A 17853-nucleotide genomic window follows, 5' to 3' on the forward strand; every position below is an offset into this window, starting at 1 on the left:
TCTGTATTCAACCAAAAGCAAATACAACTTTTTGGTCTAAATGCACTTTGGTATTCCACAACATGGAAAACTTCCTAGTTTGTGCCTTGGTTGAAGATTCACACCCCTCAACCACCCCACTCCAGAAACACAGACCACCATCACTCCTCACCCCCCCCATCCTCCTCCGTCACCCACCCCTTCCCAGAGACAATGAACCCTGTCACACCTCTCTCCCCCCCACCCTCCTCCCTCACCCTCCCCTGCCCAGAGTCAACGACTCCAATCACAACCCCCCCACCCCCCCTGAAACTCAGAATACACGTTGAAGATGTGCGTTGGCTGTTCCAGAAACAGAAGACCAGGAAAGCCGCAGGTCCAGACAGTGTCTCCCCCTCTTGTCTCAAAGCCTGTGCTGAACAGCTGGCTCCCATCTTCCCCCACATCTTCAACAGATCCCTGGAGCTGTGTGAAGTTCCCACCTGCTTCAAACGCTCCACCATTATTCCGGTCCCCAAGAAACCCACCATCACTGTTCCAAATGACTACAGACCTGTCGTCTTGACGTCTGTGGTCATGAAATCCTTTGAACGCCTGGTTTTAGCCCATCTAAAGGACATCACAGAACACCAACTGGACCCCCTGCAGTTTGCCTACCGGGCAAACAGGTCGGTGGATGATGTAGTGAATATGGGGCTGCATTACATCCTGCAACATCTCGACCGCCCGGGAACCTATGCCAGGATTCTGTTTGTGGACTTCAGCTCGGCATTCAACACCATTGTGCCTGAACTCCTCACCTCCAAACTCTCCCAGCTCAGCGTGTCACCTGGTACCTGCAAGTGGATCACCAGCTTCCTGACAGACAGGAAGCAGCAAGTGAGGCTGAGGGAGATCACTTCTGGAACACGGTCCCTCAGTACTGGTGCCCCTCACAGATGTGTCCTCTCCCCACTTCTCTTCTCCCTGTACACCAACGACTGCCCTCCAGGAACTCAACTGTGAAACTCCTGAAGTTTGCAGACGACACCACTGTCATTGGGCTCATCCAGGATGGTGATGAGTCTGCATACCGACAGGAAGTTGAGCGTCTGGTACTCTGGTGCAGTCAACACAACCTGGTGCTGAACACGCTTAAGACTGTGGAGATGACGGTGGACTTCAGGAGACATCCCTCAACATTGCTCCCCCTCACTATATCAGACAGGCTGGTGTCTATTGTGGAGACCTTCACATTCCTAGGCACCACCATTTCCCAGGACCTGAAGTGGGAGACCAACATCTCCTCCATCCTCAAAAAGACCCAGCAGAGGATGTACTTCCTGAGGTAACTGGGGAAGTACAGTCTTCCACAGGAGCTGCTGATCCAGTTCTACACTGCGGTCATTGAGTCTGTCCTGTGCTCCTCCATCACTGTCTGGTATGGAGCAGCCACTAAACCGGACAGGATCAGACTGCAGCGGACTGTACGGTCAGCAGAAAGGATCACCGGTGCCCCCTTGCCCTCCATCCAGGACCTGTACCTCTCAAGATCCAGGAAAAGGGCAGGGAAAATCATCTCAGACCCCTCACACCCTGGTCACAGGCTCTTTGACCTGCTGCTCGCTGGCAGACGTTATAGAAGCCTGCAGACCAGGACCAGCCGACACAAGAACAGTTTCTTCCCCCTCGCCATCTCCCTCCTAAACGGCTGATACTGTAAATCTCATCCATCATTACACACTGCACTTTATGTACACCTGTATATAAGATTTCGTTTGTTTTTTGCCTATTTATTCATAAATAGTAGATATAGTTATAGTTATTTATAAATCACAAACAATCCACAACTTGGACAATAACACAACACCCTTACACATTGTTGTTGTTGTTGTTTGTTGTTGTTGTTGTTTTTTATCTTTTTTTCCTACATTGTACTTGAGAGACACCATCTACCGGAATCAATTTCCTTGTATGTGCTTGCACTTACTTGGCCAATAAATACGATTCTGTTTCTGATTCTGAATAGTGTTGAGCATAGCTGCCTTCCAAGCAAGATACCCAGGTTCGACTCCCAGCCAATGCAGTCCTCTTTTTTTAAGCCAAATTTTGGATAAGGTCATGTCTTCATCTCAAGTGTTCTTTAACACATCAGGATCTAAAATGAGCCGAGTGGGCTAAGGCGCTGGATTTAGGCTCCAGTCTCTTCGGAGGCGTCGGTTCAAATCCCACCGCTGCCATTATGTTTTAAAGTACAGGGAACTAATTGTAGTGCTTAGTTTTAGGTGTTCATCAAGCAGCCATTAAAACACAATACACCCACGACACACCTGATGGTGAACATCTAGCAGTCAATAACATTCATCCTGTCCTTTTACCCACGCACTCTTTCACCTGGCCATAAATTGTTCTCAAAATCCTGAGTATAGCTTCTAACTACACATCAAACATTAGTTTGACCCCTTATCAGTGCCATGCTCCCTTTAAGAAAAACTACAACATCCTGCAAGCTGTGTGCATTGGTGGTATAGTGGTGAGCATAGCTGCTTCCCAAGCAGTTGACCCGGGTTCGATTCCCGGCCAATGCAATGGACCTTTTACAACAACACGCAAACTATTGATCTTTGTACGATGCTTTTGGTTGTCCCCTGTCACTGTATATTCTGTGAAGCATTACTAGTTTCCCCAAAATAGTCATGGTAAAGATGTTGCATTTAATAAATCTCACAGAAGGTAGCTTGTCTGAAAGGTCTGTGCTACTAGTGTAAATGTCCAGTCTGTTGTACAAATGTGGGTTCAAATCCCACAACTGCCTATGTGATTAAAAATGCAGTAAAGGTCATGAATTAGTTTTTGTTTGTTTAAAATGAACAATGCATGCATTCGGTAAAGTTCATACCCTGTCATGTCGCACACACTTTTGTATCTGGCCATGCATTGCTGCTGGATGCATGGATTCTTTCAGGCATCCAGCACTAGATCGATTCCTCACCAGTGCCATGCTGTCTGTGGGTAAAACTGTGACAATTGCTCAGAAGAATTAGTTAATGCTTCTAAACATTATGTAGTTACATCACCAATCACTTCCACAGCCCATCTCAATCTGATCTGTATTCAACCAAAAGCAATAACCACTTTTGGGTCTAAATGCCCTTGGTATTCCACAACATGGAAAACTTCTTAGTTTGTGCCTTGGTTGTATAGTGGTGAACATAACTGCCTTCCAATTAGTTTACCCGGGTTCGACTCCCAGCCAACGCAGTCCTTTTTTTTGTCCTGCTTTTGTGTTGTGAAATTTTAAGCCACATTTTGGCTAAGGTCATGTTTTCATCTCAATTGTTCTATAACACATCAGGATCTAAAATAAGCTAACGAATGGTAGTGTGGCCGAGCGGTCTAAGGCGCTGGATTTAAGCTCCAGTCTCTTTGGAGGCGTGGGTTCAAATCCCACCGCTGCCATTATGATGAAAACTACAAGGAACTAATTGTAGTGCTTAGTTTTAGGTGTTCATCAAGCAGCCATGAAAACACAATACACCCAGGACACAAGTGATGGTGAACATCTAGCAGTCAACAACATTCATCCTCTTTCATTTTACAAATCTCACCTCTGCCTTTATGATTAAACCAGCAGTGAAAGTTACGAATTTGTTTTTGTTTGTTTAAAATGCACAATGCATGCATTCTGTAAAGTTCATGCTCTGTCATGTCACACACACACTTTTTTCATTTGGCCATGCATTGCTGCTGTTGCCCTGACCATGGATTCTTTCAGGCATCCAGCACTAGATTGATTCCTCACCAGTGCCATGCTGTCTGTGGGAAAAACTGTGACAATTGCTCAGAAGAATTAGTTAATTTTTCTAAACATCATGTAGTTACAGTACCACTCACTTCCACAGCCCATCTCAATCTGATCTCTATTCAACCAAAAGAAATAACCACTTTTGGGTCTAAATGCCCTTGGTATTCCACAACATGGAAAACTTCCTAGTTTGTGCCTTTGTTGTATAGTGGTGAGCATAGCTGCCTTCAGGTTAGTTGACCCGGGTTGGACTCCCAGCCAACGCAGTCCTCTTTTTTCATCCTGATTTTGTGTTGTGCAACTTTTTAAGCCAAATTTTGGCTAAGGTCATGTTTTCATCTCAAGTGTTCTATAACACATCAGGATCTAAAATAACCTAATGAGTGGTAGTGTGGCCGAGCGGTCTAAGGCGCTGGATTTAGGCTCCAGTCTCTTCGGAGGCGTGGGTTCAAATCCCACTGCTGCCATTATGATGAAAACTACAAGGAACTAATTGTAGTGTTTTGTTTTAGGTGTTCATCAAGCAGCCATGCAAACACAATACACCCACGACACACCTGATGGTGAACATCTAGCAGTCAACAACATTCATCCTCTTTCATTTTACAAATCTCACCTCTGCCTTTATGATTAAACCAGCAGTGAAAGTTACGAATTTGTTTTTGTTTGTTTAAAATGCACAATGCATGCATTCTGTAAAGTTCATGCTCTGTCATGTCACACACACACTTTTTTCATTTGGCCATGCATTGCTGCTGTTGCCCTGACCATGGATTCTTTCAGGCATCCAGCACTAGATTGATTCCTCACCAGTGCCATGCTGTCTGTGGGAAAAACTGTGACAATTGCTCAGAAGAATTAGTTAATTTTTCTAAACATCATGTAGTTACAGTACCACTCACTTCCACAGCCCATCTCAATCTGATCTCTATTCAACCAAAAGAAATAACCACTTTTGGGTCTAAATGCCCTTGGTATTCCACAACATGGAAAACTTCCTAGTTTGTGCCTTTGTTGTATAGTGGTGAGCATAGCTGCCTTCAGGTTAGTTGACCCGGGTTGGACTCCCAGCCAACGCAGTCCTCTTTTTTCATCATGCTTTTGTGTTGTGCAACTTTTTAAGCCAAATTTTGGCTAAGGTCATGTTTTCATCTCAAGTGTTCTATAACACATCAGGATCTAAAATAACCTAATGCGTGGTAGTGTGGCCGAGCGGTCTAAGGCGCTGGATTTAGGCTCCAGTCTCTTCGGAGGCGTGGGTTCAAATCCCACCGCTGCCATTATGTTTTAAAGTACAGGGAACTAATTGTAGTGCTTAGTTTTAGGTGTTCATCAAGCAGCCATTAAAACACAATACACCCACGACACACCTGATGGTGAACATCTAGCAGTCAATAACATTCATCCTGTCCTTTCACCCACGCACTCTTTCACCTGGCCATAAATTGTTCTCAAAATCCTGAGTATAGCTTCTAACTACACATCAAACATTAGTTTGACTCCTTATCAGTGCCATGCTCCCTTTAAGAAAAACTACGACATCCTGCAAGCTGTGTGCATTGGTGGTATAGTGGTGAGCATAGCTGCTTCCCAAGCAGTTGACCCGGGTTCGATTCCCGGCCAATGCAATGGACCTTTTACAACAGCACGCAAATCATTGATCTTTGTACGATGCTTTTGGTTGTCTCCTGTCACTGTATGTTTTGTGAAGCATTACTAGTTTCCCCAAAATAGTCATGGTAAAGATGTTGCATTTAATAAATCTCACAGAAGGTAGCTTGTCTGAAAGGTCTGTGCTACTAGTGTAAATGTCCAGTCTGTTGTACAAATGTGGGTTCAAATCCCACAACTGCCTATGTGATTAAAAATGCAGTAAAGGTCATGAATTAGTTTTTGTTTGTTTAAAATGAACAATGCATGCATTCTGTAAAGTTCATGCCCTGTCATGTCACACACACTTTTGTATCTGGCCATGCATTGCTGCTGGATGCATGGATTCTTTCAGGCATCCAGCACTAGATCGATTCCTCACCAGTGCCATGCTGTCTGTGGGTAAAACTGTGACAATTGCTCAGAAGAATTAGTTAATGCTTCTAAACATTATGTAGTTACATCACCAATCACTTCCACAGCCCATCTCAATCTGATCTGTATTCAACCAAAAGCAATAACCACTTTTGGGTCTAAATGCCCTTGGTATTCCACAACATGGAAAACTTCTTAGTTTGTGCCTTGGTTGTATAGTGGTGAACATAACTGCCTTCCAATTAGTTTACCCGGGTTCGACTCCCAGCCAACGCAGTCCTTTTTTTTGTCCTGCTTTTGTGTTGTGAAATTTTAAGCCACATTTTGGCTAAGGTCATGTTTTCATCTCAATTGTTCTATAACACATCAGGATCTAAAATAAGCTAACGAATGGTAGTGTGGCCGAGCGGTCTAAGGCGCTGGATTTAAGCTCCAGTCTCTTTGGAGGCGTGGGTTCAAATCCCACCGCTGCCATTATGATGAAAACTACAAGGAACTAATTGTAGTGCTTAGTTTTAGGTGTTCATCAAGCAGCCATGAAAACACAATACACCCAGGACACAAGTGATGGTGAACATCTAGCAGTCAACAACATTCATCCTCTTTCATTTTACAAATCTCACCTCTGCCTTTATGATTAAACCAGCAGTGAAAGTTACGAATTTGTTTTTGTTTGTTTAAAATGCACAATGCATGCATTCTGTAAAGTTCATGCTCTGTCATGTCACACACACACTTTTTTCCTTTGGCCATGCATTGCTGCTGTTGCCCTGACCATGGATTCTTTCAGGCATCCAGCACTAGACTGATTCCTCACCAGTGCCATGCTGTCTGTGGGAAAAACTGTGACAATTGCTCAGAAGAAATAGTTAATTTTTCTAAACATCATGTAGTTACAGTACCACTCACTTCCACAGCCCATCTCAATCTGATCTCTATTCAACCAAAAGAAATAACCACTTTTGGGTCTAAATGCCCTTGGTTTTCCACAACATGGAAAACTTCCTAGTTTGTGCCTTTGTTGTATAGTGGTGAGCATAGCTGCCTTCAGGTTAGTTGACCCGGGTTGGACTCCCAGCCAACGCAGTCCTCTTTTTTCATCCTGCTTTTGTGTTGTGCAACTTTTTAAGCCAAATTTTGGCTAAGGTCATGTTTTCATCTCAAGTGTTCTATAACACATCAGGATCTAAATTAACCTAATGAGTGGTAGTGTGGCCGAGCGGTCTAAGGCGCTGGATTTAGGCTCCAGTCTCTTCGGAGGCGTGGGTTCAAATCCCACCGCTGCCATTATGATGAAAACTACAAGGAACTAATTGTAGTGTTTTGTTTTAGGTGTTCATCAAGCAGCCATGCAAACACAATACACCCACGACACACCTGATGGTGAACATCTAGCAGTCAATAACATTCATCCTCTGTCCTTTTACCCACGCACTCTTTCACCTGGCCATAAATTGTTCTCAAAATCCTGAGTATAGCTTCTAACTACACATCAAACATTAGTTTGACTCCTTATCAGTGCCATGCTCCCTTTAAGAAAATCTACGACAACCTGCAAGCTGTGTGCATTGGTGGTATAGTGGTGAGCATAGCTGCTTCCCAAGCAGTTGACCCGGGTTCGATTCCCGGCCAATGCAATGGACCTTTTACAACAACACGCAAACCATTGATCTTTGTACGATGCTTTTGGTTGTCTCCTGTCACTGTATGTTCTGTGAAGCATTACTAGTTTCCTCAAAATAGTCATGGTAAAGATGTTGCATTTAATATATCTCACAGAAGGTAGCTTGTCTGAAAGGTCTGTGCTACTAGTGTAAAAGTCCAGTCTGTTTTACAAATGTGGGTTCAAATCCCACAACTGCCTATGTGATTAAAAATGCAGTAAAGGTCATGAACTAGTTTTTGTTTGTTTAATATGAACAATGCATGCATTCTGTAAAGTTCATGCCCTGTCATGTCACACACACTTTTGTATCTGGCCATGCATTGCTGCTGTTGCCCTGCCCATGGATTCTTTCAGGCATCCAGCACTAGATCGATTCCTCACCAGTGCCATGGTTTCTGTGGGTAAAACTGTGACAATTGCTCGGACGAATTAGTTAATGCTTCTAATCATCATGTAGTTACATCACCACTCACTTCCACAGCCCATCTCAATCTGATCTGTATTCAACCAAAAGCAATAACCACTTTTGGGTCTAAATGCCCTTGGTATTCCACAACATGGAAAACTTCCTAGTTTGTTCCTTGGTTGTATAGTGGTGAGCATAGCTGCCTTCCAGTTAGTTGACCCAGGTTGGACTCCCAACCAATGCAGTCCTTTTTTTTGTCCTGCTTTTGTGTTGTGCAACTTTTTAAGCCAAATTTTGGCTAAGGTCATGTCTTCATCTCAAGTGTTCAATAACAAATCAGAATCGGAAATGAGCTAACAAATGGTAGTGTGGCCGAGCGGTCTAAGGCGCTGGATTAAGGCTCCAGTCTCTTCGGAGGCGTGGGTTCAAATCCCACCGCTGCCATTATGTTTTAAAGTACAGGGAACTAATTGTAGTGTTTAGTTTTAGGTGTTCATCAAGCAGCCATGCAAACAAAATACACCTATGACACACCTAATGGTGAACATCTAGCAGTCAATAATATTCATCCTCTGTCTTTTTACAAATCTCACCTCTGCCTATATGATTAAACCAGCAGTGAAAGTTAAGGACTTTTTTTTTTTGTTTAAAATGCACAATGCATGCATTCTGTAAAGTTCATGCTCTGTCATGTCACACACACTTTTTTATCTGGCCATGCATTGCTGCTGTTGCCCTGACCATGGATTCTTTCAGGAATCCAGCATTAGATTGATTGCTCACCCGGGCCATGCTCTCTGTGGGAAAATCTGTGACAATTGCCCAGAGGAATTAAATAATGCTTCTTAACATCATGTAGTTACACCACCACTCACTTCCACAGCCCATCTCAATCTGATCTGTATTCAACCAAAAGCAAATACAACTTTTGGGTCTAAATGCACTTTGGTATTCCACAACATGGAAAACTTCCTAGTTTGTGCCTTGGTTGAAGATTCACACCCCTCAACCACCCCACTCCAGAAACACAGACCACCATCACTCCTCAAACCCCCCCATCCTCCTCTGTCACCCACCCCTTCCCAGAGACAATGAACCCTGTCACACCTCTCTCCCCCCCACCCTCCTCCCTCACCCTCCCCTGCCCAGAGTCAACGACTCCAATCACAACCCCCCCCACCCCCCCTGAAACTCAGAATACACGTTGAAGATGTGCGTTGGCTGTTCCAGAAACAGAAGACCAGGAAAGCCGCAGGTCCAGACAGTGTCTCCCCCTCTTGTCTCAAAGCCTGTGCTGAACAGCTGGCTCCCATCTTCCCCCACATCTTCAACAGATCCCTGGAGCTGTGTGAAGTTCCCACCTGCTTCAAACGCTCCACCATTATTCCGGTCCCCAAGAAACCCACCATCACTGTTCCAAATGACTACAGACCTGTCGTCTTGACGTCTGTGGTCATGAAATCCTTTGAACGCCTGGTTTTAGCCCATCTAAAGGACATCACAGAACACCAACTGGACCCCCTGCAGTTTGCCTACCGGGCAAACAGGTCGGTGGATGATGTAGTGAATATGGGGCTGCATTACATCCTGCAACATCTCGACCGCCCGGGAACCTATGCCAGGATTCTGTTTGTGGACTTCAGCTCGGCATTCAACACCATTGTGCCTGAACTCCTCACCTCCAAACTCTCCCAGCTCAGCGTGTCACCTGGTACCTGCAAGTGGATCACCAGCTTCCTGACAGACAGGAAGCAGCAAGTGAGGCTGAGGGAGATCACTTCTGGAACACGGTCCCTCAGTACTGGTGCCCCTCACGGATGTGTCCTCTCCCCACTTCTCTTCTCCCTGTACACCAACGACTGCCCTCCAGGAACTCAACTGTGAAACTCCTGAAGTTTGCAGACGACACCACTGTCATTGGGCTCATCCAGGATGGTGATGAGTCTGCATACCGACAGGAAGTTGAGCGTCTGGTACTCTGGTGCAGTCAACACAACCTGGTGCTGAACACGCTTAAGACTGTGGAGATGACGGTGGACTTCAGGAGACATCCCTCAACATTGCTCCCCCTCACTATATCAGACAGGCTGGTGTCTATTGTGGAGACCTTCACATTCCTAGGCACCACCATTTCCCAGGACCTGAAGTGGGAGACCAACATCTCCTCCATCCTCAAAAAGACCCAGCAGAGGATGTACTTCCTGAGGCAACTGGGGAAGTACAGTCTTCCACAGGAGCTGCTGATCCAGTTCTACACTGCGGTCATTGAGTCTGTCCTGTGCTCCTCCATCACTGTCTGGTATGGAGCAGCCACTAAACCGGACAGGATCAGACTGCAGCGGACTGTACGGTCAGCAGAAAGGATCACCGGTGCCCCCTTGCCCTCCATCCAGGACCTGTACCTCTCAAGATCCAGGAAAAGGGCAGGGAAAATCATCTCAGACCCCTCACACCCTGGTCACAGGCTCTTTGACCTGCTGCTCGCTGGCAGACGTTATAGAAGCCTGCAGACCAGGACCAGCCGACACAAGAACAGTTTCTTCCCCCTCGCCATCTCCCTCCTAAACGGCTGATACTGTAAATCTCATCCATCATTACACACTGCACTTTATGTTCACTTGTATATAAGATTTCGTTTGTTTTTTGCCTATTTATTCATAAATAGTAGATATAGTTATAGTTATTTATAAATCACAAACAATCCACAATTTGGACAATAACACAACACCCTTGCACATTGTTGTTGTTTGTTGTTGTTGTTGTTTTTTATCTTTTTTTCCTACATTGTACTTGAGAGACACCATCTACCGGAATCAATTTCCTTGTATGTGCTTGCACTTACTTGGCCAATAAATACGATTCTGTTTCTGATTCTGAATAGTGTTGAGCATAGCTGCCTTCCAAGCAAGATACCCAGGTTCGACTCCCAGCCAACGCAGTCCTCTTTTTTTAAGCCAAATTTTGGATAAGGTCATGTCTTCATCTCAAGTGTTCTTTAACACATCAGGATCTAAAATGAGCCGAGTGGGCTAAGGCGCTGGATTTAGGCTCCAGTCTCTTCGGAGGCGTGGGTTCAAATCCCACCGCTGCCATTATGTTTTAAAGTACAGGGAACTAATTGTAGTGCTTAGTTTTAGGTGTTCATCAAGCAGCCATTAAAACACAATACACCCACGACACACCTGATGGTGAACATCTAGCAGTCAATAACATTCATCCTGTCCTTTCACCCACGCACTCTTTCACCTGGCCATAAATTGTTCTCAAAATCCTGAGCATAGCTTCTAACTACACATCAAACATTAGTTTGACTCCTTATCAGTGCCATGCTCCCTTTAAGAAAAACTACGACATCCTGCAAGCTGTGTGCATTGGTGGTATAGTGGTGAGCATAGCTGCTTCCCAAGCAGTTGACCCGGGTTCGATTCCCGGCCAATGCAATGGACCTTTTACAACAGCACGCAAATCATTGATCTTTGTACGATGCTTTTGGTTGTCTCCTGTCACTGTATGTTTTGTGAAGCATTACTAGTTTCCCCAAAATAGTCATGGTAAAGATGTTGCATTTAATAAATCTCACAGAAGGTAGCTTGTCTGAAAGGTCTGTGCTACTAGTGTAAATGTCCAGTCTGTTGTACATCACCAATCACTTCCACAGCCCATCTCAATCTGATCTGTATTCAACCAAAAGCAATAACCACTTTTGGGTCTAAATGCCCTTGGTATTCCACAACATGGAAAACTTCTTAGTTTGTGCCTTGGTTGTATAGTGGTGAACATAACTGCCTTCCAATTAGTTTACCCGGGTTCGACTCCCAGCCAACGCAGTCCTTTTTTTTGTCCTGCTTTTGTGTTGTGAAATTTTAAGCCACATTTTGGCTAAGGTCATGTTTTCATCTCAATTGTTCTATAACACATCAGGATCTAAAATAAGCTAACGAATGGTAGTGTGGCCGAGCGGTCTAAGGCGCTGGATTTAAGCTCCAGTCTCTTTGGAGGCGTGGGTTCAAATCCCACCGCTGCCATTATGATGAAAACTACAAGGAACTAATTGTAGTGCTTAGTTTTAGGTGTTCATCAAGCAGCCATGAAAACACAATACACCCAGGACACAAGTGATGGTGAACATCTAGCAGTCAACAACATTCATCCTCTTTCATTTTACAAATCTCACCTCTGCCTTTATGATTAAACCAGCAGTGAAAGTTACGAATTTGTTTTTGTTTGTTTAAAATGCACAATGCATGCATTCTGTAAAGTTCATGCTCTGTCATGTCACACACACACTTTTTTCCTTTGGCCATGCATTGCTGCTGTTGCCCTGACCATGGATTCTTTCAGGCATCCAGCACTAGACTGATTCCTCACCAGTGCCATGCTGTCTGTGGGAAAAACTGTGACAATTGCTCAGAAGAAATAGTTAATTTTTCTAAACATCATGTAGTTACAGTACCACTCACTTCCACAGCCCATCTCAATCTGATCTCTATTCAACCAAAAGAAATAACCACTTTTGGGTCTAAATGCCCTTGGTTTTCCACAACATGGAAAACTTCCTAGTTTGTGCCTTTGTTGTATAGTGGTGAGCATAGCTGCCTTCAGGTTAGTTGACCCGGGTTGGACTCCCAGCCAACGCAGTCCTCTTTTTTCATCCTGCTTTTGTGTTGTGCAACTTTTTAAGCCAAATTTTGGCTAAGGTCATGTTTTCATCTCAAGTGTTCTATAACACATCAGGATCTAAATTAACCTAATGAGTGGTAGTGTGGCCGAGCGGTCTAAGGCGCTGGATTTAGGCTCCAGTCTCTTCGGAGGCGTGGGTTCAAATCCCACCGCTGCCATTATGATGAAAACTACAAGGAACTAATTGTAGTGTTTTGTTTTAGGTGTTCATCAAGCAGCCATGCAAACACAATACACCCACGACACACCTGATGGTGAACATCTAGCAGTCAATAACATTCATCCTCTGTCCTTTTACCCACGCACTCTTTCACCTGGCCATAAATTGTTCTCAAAATCCTGAGTATAGCTTCTAACTACACATCAAACATTAGTTTGACTCCTTATCAGTGCCATGCTCCCTTTAAGAAAATCTACGACAACCTGCAAGCTGTGTGCATTGGTGGTATAGTGGTGAGCATAGCTGCTTCCCAAGCAGTTGACCCGGGTTCGGTTCCCGGCCAATGCAATGGACCTTTTACAACAACACGCAAACCATTGATCTTTGTACGATGCTTTTGGTTGTCTCCTGTCACTGTATGTTCTGTGAAGCATTACTAGTTTCCTCAAAATAGTCATGGTAAAGATGTTGCATTTAATATATCTCACAGAAGGTAGCTTGTCTGAAAGGTCTGTGCTACTAGTGTAAAAGTCCAGTCTGTTTTACAAATGTGGGTTCAAATCCCACAACTGCCTATGTGATTAAAAATGCAGTAAAGGTCATGAACTAGTTTTTGTTTGTTTAATATGAACAATGCATGCATTCTGTAAAGTTCATGCCCTGTCATGTCACACACACTTTTGTATCTGGCCATGCATTGCTGCTGTTGCCCTGCCCATGGATTCTTTCAGGCATCCAGCACTAGATCGATTCCTCACCAGTGCCATGGTTTCTGTGGGTAAAACTGTGACAATTGCTCGGACGAATTAGTTAATGCTTCTAATCATCATGTAGTTACATCACCACTCACTTCCACAGCCCATCTCAATCTGATCTGTATTCAACCAAAAGCAATAACCACTTTTGGGTCTAAATGCCCTTGGTATTCCACAACATGGAAAACTTCCTAGTTTGTTCCTTGGTTGTATAGTGGTGAGCATAGCTGCCTTCCAGTTAGTTGACCCAGGTTGGACTCCCAACCAATGCAGTCCTTTTTTTTGTCCTGCTTTTGTGTTGTGCAACTTTTTAAGCCAAATTTTGGCTAAGGTCATGTCTTCATCTCAAGTGTTCAATAACAAATCAGAATCGGAAATGAGCTAACAAATGGTAGTGTGGCCGAGCGGTCTAAGGCGCTGGATTAAGGCTCCAGTCTCTTCGGAGGCGTGGGTTCAAATCCCACCGCTGCCATTATGTTTTAAAGTACAGGGAACTAATTGTAGTGTTTAGTTTTAGGTGTTCATCAAGCAGCCATGCAAACAAAATACACCTATGACACACCTAATGGTGAACATCTAGCAGTCAATAATATTCATCCTCTGTCTTTTTACAAATCTCACCTCTGCCTATATGATTAAACCAGCAGTGAAAGTTAAGGACTTTTTTTTTTTGTTTAAAATGCACAATGCATGCATTCTGTAAAGTTCATGCTCTGTCATGTCACACACACTTTTTTATCTGGCCATGCATTGCTGCTGTTGCCCTGACCATGGATTCTTTCAGGAATCCAGCATTAGATTGATTGCTCACCCGGGCCATGCTCTCTGTGGGAAAATCTGTGACAATTGCCCAGAGGAATTAAATAATGCTTCTTAACATCATGTAGTTACACCACCACTCACTTCCACAGCCCATCTCAATCTGATCTGTATTCAACCAAAAGCAATAACCACTTTTGGGTCTAAATGCCCTTGGTATTCCACAACATGGAAAACTTCCTAGTTTGTGCCTTGGTTGAAGATTCACACCCCTCAACCACCCCACTCCAGAAACACAGACCACCATCACTCCTCAAACCCCCCCATCCTCCTCTGTCACCCACCCCTTCCCAGAGACAATGAACCCTGTCACACCTCTCTCCCCCCCCACCCTCCTCCCTCACCCTCCCCTGCCCAGAGTCAACGACTCCAATCACAACCCCCCCCACCCCCCCTGAAACTCAGAATACACGTTGAAGATGTGCGTTGGCTGTTCCAGAAACAGAAGACCAGGAAAGCCGCAGGTCCAGACAGTGTCTCCCCCTCTTGTCTCAAAGCCTGTGCTGAACAGCTGGCTCCCATCTTCCCCCACATCTTCAACAGATCCCTGGAGCTGTGTGAAGTTCCCACCTGCTTCAAACGCTCCACCATTATTCCGGTCCCCAAGAAACCCACCATCACTGTTCCAAATGACTACAGACCTGTCGTCTTGACGTCTGTGGTCATGAAATCCTTTGAACGCCTGGTTTTAGCCCATCTAAAGGACATCACAGAACACCAACTGGACCCCCTGCAGTTTGCCTACCGGGCAAACAGGTCGGTGGATGATGTAGTGAATATGGGGCTGCATTACATCCTGCAACATCTCGACCGCCCGGGAACCTATGCCAGGATTCTGTTTGTGGACTTCAGCTCGGCATTCAACACCATTGTGCCTGAACTCCTCACCTCCAAACTCTCCCAGCTCAGCGTGTCACCTGGTACCTGCAAGTGGATCACCAGCTTCCTGACAGACAGGAAGCAGCAAGTGAGGCTGAGGGAGATCACTTCTGGAACACGGTCCCTCAGTACTGGTGCCCCTCACGGATGTGTCCTCTCCCCACTTCTCTTCTCCCTGTACACCAACGACTGCCCTCCAGGAACTCAACTGTGAAACTCCTGAAGTTTGCAGACGACACCACTGTCATTGGGCTCATGCAGGATGGTGATGAGTCTGCATACCGACAGGAAGTTGAGCGTCTGGTACTCTGGTGCAGTCAACACAACCTGGTGCTGAACACGCTTAAGACTGTGGAGATGACGGTGGACTTCAGGAGACATCCCTCAACATTGCTCCCCCTCACTATATCAGACAGGCTGGTGTCTATTGTGGAGACCTTCACATTCCTAGGCACCACCATTTCCCAGGACCTGAAGTGGGAGACCAACATCTCCTCCATCCTCAAAAAGACCCAGCAGAGGATGTACTTCCTGAGGCAACTGGGGAAGTACAGTCTTCCACAGGAGCTGCTGATCCAGTTCTACACTGCGGTCATTGAGTCTGTCCTGTGCTCCTCCATCACTGTCTGGTATGGAGCAGCCACTAAACCGGACAGGATCAGACTGCAGCGGACTGTACGGTCAGCAGAAAGGATCACCGGTGCCCCCTTGCCCTCCATCCAGGACCTGTACCTCTCAAGATCCAGGAAAAGGGCAGGGAAAATCATCTCAGACCCCTCACACCCTGGTCACAGGCTCTTTGACCTGCTGCTCGCTGGCAGACGTTATAGAAGCCTGCAGACCAGGACCAGCCGACACAAGAACAGTTTCTTCCCCCTCGCCATCTCCCTCCTAAACGGCTGATACTGTAAATCTCATCCATCATTACACACTGCACTTTATGTTCACTTGTATATAAGATTTCGTTTGTTTTTTGCCTATTTATTCATAAATAGTAGATATAGTTATAGTTATTTATAAATCACAAACAATCCACAATTTGGACAATAACACAACACCCTTGCACATTGTTGTTGTTTGTTGTTGTTGTTGTTTTTTATCTTTTTTTCCTACATTGTACTTGAGAGACACCATCTACCGGAATCAATTTCCTTGTATGTGCTTGCACTTACTTGGCCAATAAATACGATTCTGTTTCTGATTCTGAATAGTGTTGAGCATAGCTGCCTTCCAAGCAAGATACCCAGGTTCGACTCCCAGCCAATGCAGTCCTCTTTTTTTAAGCCAAATTTTGGATAAGGTCATGTCTTCATCTCAAGTGTTCTTTAACACATCAGGATCTAAAATGAGCCGAGTGGGCTAAGGCGCTGGATTTAGGCTCCAGTCTCTTCGGAGGCGTGGGTTCAAATCCCACCGCTGCCATTATGTTTTAAAGTACAGGGAACTAATTGTAGTGCTTAGTTTTAGGTGTTCATCAAGCAGCCATTAAAACACAATACACCCACGACACACCTGATGGTGAACATCTAGCAGTCAATAACATTCATCCTGTCCTTTCACCCACGCACTCTTTCACCTGGCCATAAATTGTTCTCAAAATCCTGAGCATAGCTTCTAACTACACATCAAACATTAGTTTGACTCCTTATCAGTGCCATGCTCCCTTTAAGAAAAACTACGACATCCTGCAAGCTGTGTGCATTGGTGGTATAGTGGTGAGCATAGCTGCTTCCCAAGCAGTTGACCCGGGTTCGATTCCCGGCCAATGCAATGGACCTTTTACAACAGCACGCAAATCATTGATCTTTGTACGATGCTTTTGGTTGTCTCCTGTCACTGTATGTTTTGTGAAGCATTACTAGTTTCCCCAAAATAGTCATGGTAAAGATGTTGCATTTAATAAATCTCACAGAAGGTAGCTTGTCTGAAAGGTCTGTGCTACTAGTGTAAATGTCCAGTCTGTTGTACAAATGTGGGTTCAAATCCCACAACTGCCTATGTGATTAAAAATGCAGTAAAGGTCATGAATTAGTTTTTGTTTGTTTAAAATGAACAATGCATGCATTCTGTAAAGTTCATGCCCTGTCATGTCACACACACTTTTGTATCTGGCCATGCATTGCTGCTGGATGCATGGATTCTTTCAGGCATCCAGCACTAGATCGATTCCTCACCAGTGCCATGCTGTCTGTGGGTAAAACTGTGACAATTGCTCAGAAGAATTAGTTAATGCTTCTAAACATTATGTAGTTACATCACCAATCACTTCCACAGCCCATCTCAATCTGATCTGTATTCAACCAAAAGCAATAACCACTTTTGGGTCTAAATGCCCTTGGTATTCCACAACATGGAAAACTTCTTAGTTTGTGCCTTGGTTGTATAGTGGTGAACATAACTGCCTTCCAATTAGTTTACCCGGGTTCGACTCCCAGCCAACGCAGTCCTTTTTTTTGTCCTGCTTTTGTGTTGTGAAATTTTAAGCCACATTTTGGCTAAGGTCATGTTTTCATCTCAATTGTTCTATAACACATCAGGATCTAAAATAAGCTAACGAATGGTAGTGTGGCCGAGCGGTCTAAGGCGCTGGATTTAAGCTCCAGTCTCTTTGGAGGCGTGGGTTCAAATCCCACCGCTGCCATTATGATGAAAACTACAAGGAACTAATTGTAGTGCTTAGTTTTAGGTGTTCATCAAGCA

The 17853-nt window shown here is 44.7% G+C and overlaps 16 non-coding genes across 16 annotated transcripts; all 16 read left to right on the forward strand.

The window, feature by feature from the left end:
- The first annotated feature begins 2474 nt into the window (after window positions 1-2474).
- Window positions 2475-2546, forward strand: trnag-ccc (transfer RNA glycine (anticodon CCC)). The gene has a single exon. It is a non-coding gene; the product is annotated as a tRNA-Gly (tRNA).
- Window positions 2547-3335: 789 nt separating this feature from the next.
- trnal-uaa (transfer RNA leucine (anticodon UAA)) lies at window positions 3336-3417 on the forward strand. Its single transcript has one exon. It is a non-coding gene; the product is annotated as a tRNA-Leu (tRNA).
- Window positions 3418-4148: 731 nt separating this feature from the next.
- On the forward strand, window positions 4149-4230 carry trnal-uag (transfer RNA leucine (anticodon UAG)). The gene has a single exon. It is a non-coding gene; the product is annotated as a tRNA-Leu (tRNA).
- A 731-nt stretch (window positions 4231-4961) lies between these two features.
- Window positions 4962-5043, forward strand: trnal-uag (transfer RNA leucine (anticodon UAG)). Its single transcript has one exon. It is a non-coding gene; the product is annotated as a tRNA-Leu (tRNA).
- A 276-nt stretch (window positions 5044-5319) lies between these two features.
- trnag-ccc (transfer RNA glycine (anticodon CCC)) lies at window positions 5320-5391 on the forward strand. The gene has a single exon. It is a non-coding gene; the product is annotated as a tRNA-Gly (tRNA).
- A 789-nt stretch (window positions 5392-6180) lies between these two features.
- Window positions 6181-6262, forward strand: trnal-uaa (transfer RNA leucine (anticodon UAA)). Its single transcript has one exon. It is a non-coding gene; the product is annotated as a tRNA-Leu (tRNA).
- A 731-nt stretch (window positions 6263-6993) lies between these two features.
- Window positions 6994-7075, forward strand: trnal-uag (transfer RNA leucine (anticodon UAG)). The gene has a single exon. It is a non-coding gene; the product is annotated as a tRNA-Leu (tRNA).
- A 278-nt stretch (window positions 7076-7353) lies between these two features.
- On the forward strand, window positions 7354-7425 carry trnag-ccc (transfer RNA glycine (anticodon CCC)). The gene has a single exon. It is a non-coding gene; the product is annotated as a tRNA-Gly (tRNA).
- A 797-nt stretch (window positions 7426-8222) lies between these two features.
- Window positions 8223-8304, forward strand: trnal-aag (transfer RNA leucine (anticodon AAG)). Its single transcript has one exon. It is a non-coding gene; the product is annotated as a tRNA-Leu (tRNA).
- A 2924-nt stretch (window positions 8305-11228) lies between these two features.
- trnag-ccc (transfer RNA glycine (anticodon CCC)) lies at window positions 11229-11300 on the forward strand. The gene has a single exon. It is a non-coding gene; the product is annotated as a tRNA-Gly (tRNA).
- A 503-nt stretch (window positions 11301-11803) lies between these two features.
- On the forward strand, window positions 11804-11885 carry trnal-uaa (transfer RNA leucine (anticodon UAA)). Its single transcript has one exon. It is a non-coding gene; the product is annotated as a tRNA-Leu (tRNA).
- Window positions 11886-12616: 731 nt separating this feature from the next.
- On the forward strand, window positions 12617-12698 carry trnal-uag (transfer RNA leucine (anticodon UAG)). Its single transcript has one exon. It is a non-coding gene; the product is annotated as a tRNA-Leu (tRNA).
- Window positions 12699-12976: 278 nt separating this feature from the next.
- Window positions 12977-13048, forward strand: trnag-ccc (transfer RNA glycine (anticodon CCC)). Its single transcript has one exon. It is a non-coding gene; the product is annotated as a tRNA-Gly (tRNA).
- A 797-nt stretch (window positions 13049-13845) lies between these two features.
- trnal-aag (transfer RNA leucine (anticodon AAG)) lies at window positions 13846-13927 on the forward strand. Its single transcript has one exon. It is a non-coding gene; the product is annotated as a tRNA-Leu (tRNA).
- A 2924-nt stretch (window positions 13928-16851) lies between these two features.
- trnag-ccc (transfer RNA glycine (anticodon CCC)) lies at window positions 16852-16923 on the forward strand. Its single transcript has one exon. It is a non-coding gene; the product is annotated as a tRNA-Gly (tRNA).
- A 789-nt stretch (window positions 16924-17712) lies between these two features.
- On the forward strand, window positions 17713-17794 carry trnal-uaa (transfer RNA leucine (anticodon UAA)). Its single transcript has one exon. It is a non-coding gene; the product is annotated as a tRNA-Leu (tRNA).
- The last annotated feature ends 59 nt before the right edge of the window (window positions 17795-17853 follow it).

This window comes from Denticeps clupeoides, unplaced genomic scaffold (genome assembly GCF_900700375.1).
Source record: "Denticeps clupeoides unplaced genomic scaffold, fDenClu1.1, whole genome shotgun sequence".
Taxonomy (NCBI): domain Eukaryota; kingdom Metazoa; phylum Chordata; class Actinopteri; order Clupeiformes; family Denticipitidae; genus Denticeps; species Denticeps clupeoides.